We start from the raw sequence: 11407 nt of genomic DNA, 5'->3' as shown, positions 1-11407 counted from the left end.
TTTAAAGACATTTTTATTGAATTTTTGCAATTTTCATACAACATAATTTGATGGTATTTATATCTCCTTCTCTATCCACATCTCTCTTCTAGTCCCCTGCCCAATTTTAATGTACTCTATTGTGTATGTACTACTGCCTAAGGAGTCTGATTTGTGTCCCCAAATGTCCTTCTTCAGTGTGGATCCATCGACTGGAGTCTGGGAAACCTACCAAGAGTGTCATCCCTGTAAGACTGTCTCTCCCCCTGCCAGCAGTCAAAAGTTCCTTAGGTTGGGTTAGGATTTCTTACCCACTTCCCTATGTTTGTGCTGAGATCTTGTCTGGTTTGAGCTTGCATGGGACTTGTGCATGCGCTCACATTGCTTTGAGTTCATATGTGTAACCGACCAGCTGTCTGGAAGACTGTTTCCTTGTGGTCACTCACCTCCTCTGGCTCTTATAATTTTCTACCTCCTTCCACAGTGATCCCCGAGCTTTGGGAGGCAGAAGCTTGATACAGACGTCCTAGTCAGGGGTCAGCACTCTGCAGCCTCCTGTTCTCTGCACACTGACCATTGTGGGTCTCTGTGCTAATCACCATCTGCTGCATGAGGAGACTTCTCTGGTGAGAGTTGAGAGATACGTTCATCCTATGTGTAGAGGCTGCATTGAAAATGTGTCACTTAGGGTTAAGCATCTCACAGACACTTACTCTCTGCATTTGACCAGTTCTGGAACCCTGTAATTGTCTCCGTGTGTTGTGAAAGGAAGCTTCTTTGATGGGTGGTGAGAGGTACACTTATCTGTAAAATAGGAGGATGCATATTTAGAATATAGGAAGAAATACATTGGTCTAATGATGTGGCAAAGGTAGGTTTTTCTCTAGGATCTATGACCTCTCCAGCCATGTGTATTTGGCTGTGTTTACAGTACCACAGATAAGTTTCCTCCCATTGAGTGGGCCTTAATTCCAATTAGACAGCTGTTAATTGCTCCCAAGATAAAAGTGCCACTACTGCACCAAGAGCCATTGTTGTTTATTAGACTTTACAGCTGGACAGGACCATTGCTTGGTTTTCACTCTTGGCAGCTTGGCGTCCTCTGATACCATGAGAGCTGTTTATTTTCATTTTATGAGTTGCCTGCATGCGTGTAAATGCACCTGTGTTCTGTAATACCTACAGAGGCCAGAAGAGGGCATTGGATTCCTTGGACTGGAGTTATGGATGGTTGTGAGCCACCATGTGGGTGCTGGAAACCAAACCTAGGTCCTCTGCAAGAGCAGCCAGTGCTGTTAACCACCAAGCCATTTCTCCAGCCCCTTATTTTTACTTTTTTGTTTTGTTTTTATTGAATTTTTGTGTATTTCATATAGAACATCTCAACAATCTTAATCATCTTTATAACTCTGTCCCCACTGGCACCCTCCCATAGCCCCCCACTGGAGCCCATGTACTCTGTTATCCATGTTAAGGCCCACTGTGTCAAGTCAGTATCTCAAGATGTTCCCCAGTGCAAGTCCATTCACCAAGGTTGAGTCAGCCTATCTAGAGTCCCTTGTTTTAGGAAGATCAGCTCTTCCTTACCTAGCAGTAATCAATTGCTAGTATTTCTTCAGATAAGAGTGGGGTCTGCTGTTCATTTCCCAGTTCTATGCTTTCATGTGGATATTACCTGTGTAGTGCACTAGTGCAGTAATGCCCAGAGATGCCAGAAGAGAGCACTGGATCCTCTGGAACTGGACAGTTGTTAGCTGCCATGTGGGTGCTGGAACCATTCTGCAAAAGCAGCCAGTGTTGTTAACCATTGAGCCATCTCTCCAGCCCCCAGAATGCATTTTTAAAGTATCTATGTATGAGACTCATTTTAGACTATAGAGCAAGAGTGAGAGCAAGAGAGCGAGAGAGCGAGAGAGAGAGAGAGAGAGAGAGAGAGAGAAACACAGGAGGTGACCTTGACAGGATTCCCATTCTCAGAGAAGGCAGAGAACATGCTCTTTGAAAAAGTTGTCTTCAAGTATATATTTATGATTTTTAAGTAAATAATACAAAGTCTTTCTGATAAATGGGATGTAGTTTGAAGTTTTCTGTCTTTTGTTATTATTGTTTTGAGATTAGGTCTCTTGCTCCTACAGCCCAGGCTGCCCTCAAACTTTGTACCCTCCCACCTCAGCTTCTCATTGTGGATGCCAGGCTCAGCTAGGTTGGAGATTTTTATTGGGGTGTTCAGTGTTTAGTCCAGCATCCTCCTGCATACATATTCCCTACAAACCATGACACAGTCCCCCATGGAAAACAGGGAACGAACCTTGACTTATTACTGTTGAATAATCTTCAAAACTCCATCACGTTTTGTCATTTATCTCAAGAATGTTTATTATCTAAATTAAAAGTCCACATAGGCACCGCACGTGCTTTTAATTTCTTTGTGTCCAATCTGGAGCAGTTATTCAGCCCTTGATTTCCTTGACCTTGACATTCGTGAAGGTTAAAGCCGGTCATTTAGTAGAAGCGTCTTTCAGTTTTCTTCTAATTTTTTTTTCCTTATGATTCAGATTTTGTGTCAGGAGTGAGGCTTTGTGTTTCTTGTATCACACTGGCTATTGTTCTAGTTGCTAGATAATTATCATGACCAAAACAACTTGGGGAGAACAATTTATTTCAGCTTGTTGAAATAAAGCTTGTGACAACTCCCGGGTCACATCCAACACTGAGGAAAACCAGGGCAGGAGGCTGGAGGTAGGGACCGAAGCAGCAGCCATGGAGGAGCGCTGCTTACGGGCCTGCTCAGAGGGTCCGATTTGGCTACCTTCCTTACACAGCCCAGGACCACCTGCCTCGGGATGGCCCTACCCATTGTGAGCTGGGCCCTCTTGCATCAATTAACAGTCAAGAAAATACCCCACAGACATGCCTGAAGGCCAGTCTGATAGATGAAATTCCTCAGCTGAGGTAACCTCCTCCCAGTGCGTCAAGTAGACAACCATCACAGGGCTTCTTCGATCCGTCCCTTTGCTGGTAGTGTCTACGTGTGTAGTCATGTGGTTGTCTGCCAGGCTTCTCCACGGTGCGGTCCCCTTTCCTCATTCATAATAAGTATTTTGTGAGCTTGCACTTTAGAGCCAAGCAAATGTCCGTTCCTCATAAACTCTATTTATTCATCATGTGTGTCAGTAAGAGCTCCCAGCTGCAGGATAGGGGTGGGGGGAGCACGACACTGCTACTAGGGTCCCAGGGCCCCTTATTCTTTTACTGATTCCCAAGCTGAGCACGTGGGACTCCTCAAGGTCTGGAAAAAAACAAAGACCAGGGAACAGGGATCTGAGCAGATAGACTCTACAAGTCTGGGAGTCACTGGGGTGCTGCCCACCCCGGGCCTGATAGGAAAGCATCCCAGAATCTTGGACATACAACAGGGCTGCAGAGGAGAGCAGAGATGGAGACAGAAAAAAGGTTCTTTGAAGAAATAATAGCTAAGCAGTTTCCCATTTTGAGAGAGAAAAAGAGATCTCCATTGCAAAAAGCTCAATTAACTATGAGTAGCTTTTTAAAAAATAAGAGAAACAGAAGACCACATCCACTCTGATGTTAAAACTGAGACAGAGAGACGTTGAAAGAAACCAGAGAAGGGGGAGGGGAAACAATACGCATTATTACACGGAGAAGAAAAGCGTAAGAAGTGCCTCTGGCTTCTCACCAGGAGACAATGCTGTGACATCTACTGCCAAGAGGAAAAAGCTGTCACCCAGGAATCACATATCTCACAAAAATAGCCTTCAAAATGAAGGCAAACTAAAAATACTCCAAGATGAACAGATGCTAAGAGAACTTACCATCATCAGATTTTCTCTACCAGATATGTTACAAGGAGGATCTTCAAGCGGTGGGAGAGGATGCTGGGTGGAAAGTCAGATCAACATTGAGGGATGAGCGCTCTGGAAATAGGAAATAAGGAGAGTTATCTACTCACAGAAGGAAAGCCTGATGCATAACAGAGCCCCCAGGAGGGGGAGAGGCATTCACTGGAGACCTGGGACAAGGGGGCTGCCTCTAGCTCTAGCGGGGCCCAAAGTACAGATGAATCTAGAAATTCTGTTGTTCCAGAGGGCAAGAAGTACTACTCACAGAGTGATGTGCATGCAGAGGACTCAAAAGCCAGCTAGAAGGCTAGGGAAATAAATCCAAGCCTCAAAGTGAACAAGGACTATTGATTATAACCACCACAAGGGAAGTCCAGATGAACTCCCGTGGGAAACAAAGGGTTAAGGAAACCTGAGTTGAGGAGAGAGGAGTCAGAGAACCTTTACAGAAGAAAAACGTGGGGACCACAGGGAAGGTTGAGTAGCCTTTGGAGGTTGGACAAGGAAGAGGGTTATTCCAGGACAGACACGGAAGGGTGGACGGGCAGAGTGTCTTTGGGGAGCATCAAGCACGCGTGAGTGAAGGGACCTGAGGGCATCAGGTGAGAAGCCTGTGGGATGGTAGATGTTGCTGTGGTCCACCCAGGTCGTCATCCTAGGGCTGTGTCCCTCCCCCTCTGTAGTGAATGCTGGCTGCTCCTAGGGTCATGGAGCAGTCCCTTTCCAGAGGCCTGCCCTCAGATGACCGGCAGCTGCCCCCACAAGGGGCTGAGCGCTCCAGCCCCAACCTGCAGCCCAGTGGCTCCCCTCCCCTCAAGATGGGATGACCCCAGGATGCCAGTCTTGGTGCAGAGCTTTTACCAACCGGGCTGATGCTTAACTCCAGCTGAGACCCCACCCTTGAGGACCTCTTTCCCATCCCCAGCCCACTGTCTCCTGAGAGCATTCCTTCCCTAATTAGAGACACACAGGGCCTGATCTCAGCCTCTCCTTATAGGCCATTGGGGTAAAGATGGGGTGAAGTAGGCAGGCAATGGTGAACTGTGGCCTCTTGAATCTTTAAATTAAAAAAAATGTTTTATTTACTTATTTATTTAGTGTATGTGTTGGGGGTTTGTGGGACATGGGTGTGGGTGTGAACATGCCACAAAGTCTGCAGTCCTGGGTGGGTGGACTGCGGAGTCCTGGGTGCATGGACTGCAGAGTCCTCGGTACGTGGACTGCGGAGTCCTGGGTGGGTGGACTGCGGAGTCCTGGGTCGGTGGACTGCGGAGTCCTGGGTACGTGGACTGCGGAGTCCTGGGTCGGTGGACTGCGGAGTCCTGGGTACGTGGACTGCGGAGTCCTGGGCGGGTGGACTGTGAAGTCCTGGACTCTGTGCTGAATTTGAGTTTTGTTGTATTGGGAAACCAACCATTGGAGGTTCATGACTATGAGGAGGATTTGCTTTTTGGAAAGAGAACTCTGATAGCGATTTAAATGAAAATGAGATAAAATCACAGCAGAAGTATTTTTAGGACTTGATAAATGAATAGATGTGAGAGAAGAGAAAAAAAAAATGAAAGGACAGTCTCGGAATTTGTGGTGCGAATTTTTTAGTTTGAGGTGTTGGAAGAAAACGGAAGTGAGACTGTCCGGCGGGGACTTGGAAAGTCAGTCTGCAGCTCCTCCCAGACACAATGAACAGCAAGAAAATGGAATTAGAGAAGAATGAGATGGGGGCTTCAGGGCCACGATGGTGGACTGGAAGAAGCCTCCATGTGCCACATGAAGGAGAAGCGTCAAGAGAAAGAATGGGCTGGGTGCCAAACACAGGAAGGAGGAGCACAGAAATCTCAGGGCGGTGACAGCTGTCAAATGTGGAGGAACAGAAGGGAGCCTCAGCCACAGGGCCTGCAGCACGGTGCCACAGACGAGCCTCTCCAGTGTGGGGGAGGGAAGGCACCAGCATCGCCCACAGGCTAACCTGGCGAGAAGAGGTGGTCAGTCCGTAGGGAACAGAAGGCCATATGGGCCAGTTTTTGTTTGGACAGCATGGTGCAGATATGGCTTTCTGGCATGGGCCAATATGGCTAATGCTGGACATCCAGAGGGCTACGAGTCAGCACAAAATGGTTGCCACCAGATGTCCAGGGACCCTGAAAGTAAACAGAGATGTCAGCTGTCATGTAACTATTTTTGGCAGTGTCACTTTTGTGTGATCTGTATAAATTTGGCCTTGAGGGCCTCAGCCTTTGGCAGCCTGCGCGCGTGTATGTGTGTGTGTGTGTGTGTGTGTGTGTGTGTGTGTGTGTTTGCCTATAGGCCTGTGAGCCTACCTCCTGTGCATGGGTCTATGTGTCTGCCTGTGCCTGCCTGGGCGTGTCCCATGTGTGCCAACATGTGCCTGGGTGCATGCCTAGTGGCTTTTTGTATGTGTGAATAAAGTATGTCTTATCTGCCCACAGCTCCTTGAAATCTCTTCAACCTCCTGGCCTCCTGTGACCCTCCTCCTCTCCTGGAATTGGAGCTTGGACCTCACACAGTCCTACCCTACCCATACATAGCACATACTCAGAGCTCTCGTAAGTCTCAAACCCAGCTGGATTTTGGTGGTTTTTCTTAGGAGATGGGTCAGCCGTCAGGAGGAGATAGTTTCTGTCATGCCTTGTGTCCCAGAGCTGTGGCTCAGTACCATCTTGAGAGGAAAACTATTGTTTAAGGTCTGCTTTTGAAACCTGAGAACAAGGGGCACTCATGCTTCAGGGGGTCAGCCGATAACTTCCCCAGTCCCTGGGTTGAGGAGGCCACATGAGGCAGGCTCGGGGGAGTTCTGCATGCAGGCTTGCTAAGAAGCTCAGATAGCTGGAGGCTTCAGCAGCCAAGGGCTCAGTGATTGCACTTGGTGGTTCACCTAGTCAACTTTGGCTGTCAACTTGACACGGCCCAGAGTTATCCAAGGGAGTTTCAGTTGGGGGATTGCCTTGGTCAGACTGGCCTGTGGGCACGTCTGTGGAACATGTTAATGTAGGGGGCCCAGCCCACTGTGGGCAGCGCCATCTCTGGGCAGGGGGTCCTGGGCTGTATAAGAAAGATAACTGAACATGAGCTCGGAGCAAATCAGTAAGCAGTGCTACTCTCTGGCCTCCGCTTCAGCTCCTGTCTCAGTAAGCGTGTCCTGAGTTCGTGGATTGTGACCTAGAAGGGTAGGATGATGTAGCCCCTTTCCTGCCACAGCTGGTTTTGGTCAGTGTTTCATCACAGCAACAGAAGGTAAACTGGAGTGGTCCTGTGCTCTGATGGGGAGAGAATGAGAGTCCTGAGGAATGGGCCAGCAGGCTGCTGGAATTCAGCAGCAAGCCCAGTGGTCTCTACTCTCAGGACTGTCCCCAGCCTCCTGCCTCCCTAGGGATATTTAATACTGAGCAGAGGCAGAAATCAGTGAGGCATGCCCTCCTGGAGGAGATGTCAGTGCTCTACCTGCCTCCTTCACACCCAGCAAACTCAAGTGACACCCCTGGCTTAGACATTTGTCACTCCAAGGTGTCAAAATGAGGCATCTCTGGAGGAGCCTGAGTGCTGATAGCTGTGAAGAGGAGGCTGTTCAGCCCTGGGTCATAATAGGCAAAGAGGAATGCCTAGAGTGACTGTGGTGCTGCTGAGCCTCCTTGTGTAGAGGATGTCTTGCTGTGAAAGCTCAGCTGATGACAGTTCTTGAGATGTGGCCTGACTAGGATACAGGAAGATCATTTTTCTCACTGTTTGATTTTATTATTTATTTATTCATTTATTGTATTTATATTTTCTTTATATTTGTGTGTGTATACGTATGGCAGACTCAGCAGCAGTTTGAACAGGATGAAGCGGAGGTCTCTAACTTCAATCCTGTGCCACCTTGTGAAGGCCACAATGCTAGAGAACTCAGAAAGCAGCTGACCCAAGGCGTTATTTTGGGGTTTCTTTTATTTTTAATTTTGTAGATTTTTTCTTTTGCCCCCCATGCTTTCAGTTTTTCTCCTTTTAAAGTACTCCTGTTACTCTAATTATTATTCCTTATGTGTAAGTGTGTAGAGGTCGGAGGACAGCTTGCAGGAGTTCTCTCCTTCCACCATATGGGTCCAGGGTATGGAACTCAGGGTTGGTGGCAAGTGCCTTTACCCTCTGCACCATCTCTGGTAAAAGCTCATTTTTTACGGGACCTCCGCACCTCAATTACGGAACCTAAAGATACTAAAGTGGGGAAACATCAGAAAAAAGAATTAAAAAGCTTACTTGAAAAAAATTATTAATGACTTAAAGAGAATGAGAACAAGGAGATGAACAAAGTAAGGAATAAAATCAGTTCCCGAGGAGGAAGGGGGCAAAGAAAACGAGATTTCTGAAAAATAAATAGAAAGAAATGTTGGACATGCTAAACTCAGCAAATCACACAGCAGGAAGCACCATCAACAGACCAGATAAATCAGAAAAAAGAGTGTCAGGGATGGGGGGTGGACACAGCGAAAGAAGTGCCACATCCAGGTGTTAGTAAGAAAAATCAAGCAGCGGGGCTACAGTCACAGGGACTCTTAGATGTGACTGAGAGACCAACCCCCAACACGCATGCAGTGGGGAGAACGGAGATATAAAACAAAGGGATAGAAAATCTGTCCAATGAAATCATAGCAGAAAAATTCCTGGATCTTGGGAAGAAATAGATTAAAACACAAGGGCATTTAGAATCCCAAATAAACATGACCAGAGAAGATCTGCTCTATGGCACAGCGTAGTCAAGACGCCCAAAGTGCCAAAAAAATAAACAATAACAAAAGCTGTAAGGGAACAGCACCGCCTGACTTGACCAGGACAGACATAACATCACAGCCCTCAGCAGAAAGCCCAAAGCCAGAAAAGCATGCCTTGAAACAGATCAGAACTCAACTGCAAGAAACTGACAACCAAGATGGCTATATCCAGCAAGATGATCTTTTAAAAGAGCTTTCTCTAAAATAGTTCACATTGTAAGACAGAGCAAATTTTAATAAATACAAAAGAGCTGAAATAATTCCTTGTATTGTGATGGGTAGTGTTCATTATTAACTTAAATTAGAATCACCAGGAAGATGAGCCTTTGGGCCTGGCAGTCGGGGATTATCTTGATTATATTTATTGAAGTGGGAAGACTACCCACCGTGGGTGGTACTGTTCCTGGCAGGGACCCGGGACTTTACAAATGCAGAGAATGAACTGAGCAGCCACGTGCACGTTGTTCTCTGTTCCTGACTATGGATGGGATGTGACCAACTGCCCCAAAGTCCTGCTGCCTTGATTATCAGACCTACTGTGGAGTACCTTGAACTGGAATAGACCCGGTCTCCCTTAAATTTCCTTTGTGATAGGATTTTATCACAGCAACGGGAAAAGAAACCAAGACACACATCTTACCAGGTCAGAGTAGACGGAAGCTAGAAGTCAGTAGAAGAAAAACAACAAAAACTACAAAAATATGTGCAATCTTATGTGTTCAGTGGGTCACTGAAGAAATTGGGGAGGAGGGCTGGAGAGTGGGTTCAGCAGTTTAGAGCACTGGCTGCTCTTGCAGAAGACCTGGGTTTGATTCCCAGCACCCACATGGGGGTGGCTAACAACCGTCTGTAACTCCAGTTCCAAGGGAATCTGACGCCCTCTTCTGACTCTGTGGGCACTGTACAGCATGGATGCACTTACACACATGCAGGCAATGCACACATACCTATAACATATAAATAAATAAATAAATAATAAAGAAAGAAAGAAAGAAAGAAATCAAGGAGGTTATTAAAATGGTCCTATAGGAAAATGGAAGCACAGTTATCAGAAATGTCGGGCCTTGGAAAGGAGCACGAGGAGGAAAGCTCATAGCTGCGTGTAGCCGAGCATGGCTGCGAGTTGCTGTGCGTGGGTGTGAGTGGCTGTGCGTGGGTGTGAGTCTGTAAGTTTAAAACTCAGAGTGAACTGAAGCAGTGATACAACTCAGGATTTGGACAAAGGAGAAGTCCAAACAGAAGCGGTCGGTGGAAAGAAAGAACGAAAATCAGGGCAGGGATTAATGAAACGGAGATTGAAAGAACAGAGTTGATTCTTTGAAAAAAAATACACAAGGTTGACAAACCCTTAGTAAGCCAAACCAAAAGAGAGAAGATCCAAATTAATAAAGATAAAAAAGGACACTGAAACAGATTCCAAAGAAATCCAGAGGCTCATTAGAGAATACTTCAAGAGCCGTACTCCCTAAAGCTCGATGGCGCCGAAGAAACCAACGCGTTCCGAGGTGCAGACAGCCTACCAAAATAAATGAGGAAGTAAGCAACGGGAACAGACCTGTGCGAGCACTGCGGACCGGGCCCTGTGGACGGGGCCCTGCAGACGAGGCAGTGGCAAAGGTTCTCCCAACAGAGTCCAGAAGATCCACAGCTCAGTTCTTCAGGCCTTTAAGTAGGAGTGAACATCAGTGCTCCAAAAACATCCATAAACTAGGACGGATAGGACCAAGACCAAGCCAGTTCTACAGAGTGGTTGTTACACCGATACCAAAAGCAAATAACATACCAATAATAAGTAAATAAATAAATAATAAATGAATGAATGAATGAATGAATGGAACTGTAGATACAGTTTATTGATGAACATAGGCACAAGAATTCTCAGTGAGATTTTTGAAGCAATACAACACATCCCAGAGCTTTGCATCATAATGATGGTGCTCATTCCAGGATTGGAAGAGTGATTCAACATGTGTGAAGTAAGTGTAATACAGCGTTTGTTAAATGGACGCGTGTAAGGAAACCACGTGGTCATCTCGAGCTACAGAAAAGGACTGAAAAATATAGCAGATCATAATAATCCACAAAGAAACTAGGAAAAGAAGAAACGCACCTCAACACAATACCAGCTGTGTGATGAACCTGTAGCCAGCATTCAATGTGGAAAGACTGAAAGCATTTCCTTCAAATCTTAAAGCATTCCTTTATTAAGCTGGGCGTGGTGGCGCACACCTTTAATTCCAGCACTCAGGAGGAAGAGGCAGGCAGATCTCTGCGAGTTCAAGGCCAGCCTGGTTTACATAGTGAGTTCCAGGACAGCTGGAACTACAGGGAGACCCTGGGTGTCTCAAAAAGACCAAAAAAAAAAAAAAATTCCTTTATTGAGAATTTCAAACATGCGTATAATGTGCTTTGATCATATTTACCTCTCCTCTCCCCTGCAATTCCTTCCCTGTCCGCTACAACTTTCCCTCCCTACTTCATGTACTCTGTTTTTTTAAAATATGTATTTTTAATTATTTTTATTTTATGTGTACGAGTGTATTGCCTGCATGTATGTGAGTGCAATTGTGTCATGCAATGCCGAGGTGGTCAGAAGATGGTGTCAGATCTCCTGGAACTGGAGTTAAGGATAATTCTTAGCCACCACATAGGTTCTGGGAATCAAACCCAGGTCCTCTGCAAGAACAGCCAGTGCTCTTGACCACTGAGCCATCTCTCCACTCCCTCATGTGCTTTGTTTGTAAACATACTGAGTCTACTTAGTGCTTCCTGTATTGGAATGGATATAGAACCATCTGTTGGGGC

The sequence above is a fragment of the Nannospalax galili genome, unplaced genomic scaffold (genome assembly GCF_000622305.1).
Source record: "Nannospalax galili isolate Female #2095 unplaced genomic scaffold, S.galili_v1.0 scaffold215, whole genome shotgun sequence".
NCBI lineage: Eukaryota > Metazoa > Chordata > Mammalia > Rodentia > Spalacidae > Nannospalax > Nannospalax galili.
Note: the sequence above shows the minus strand (reverse complement) of the source record.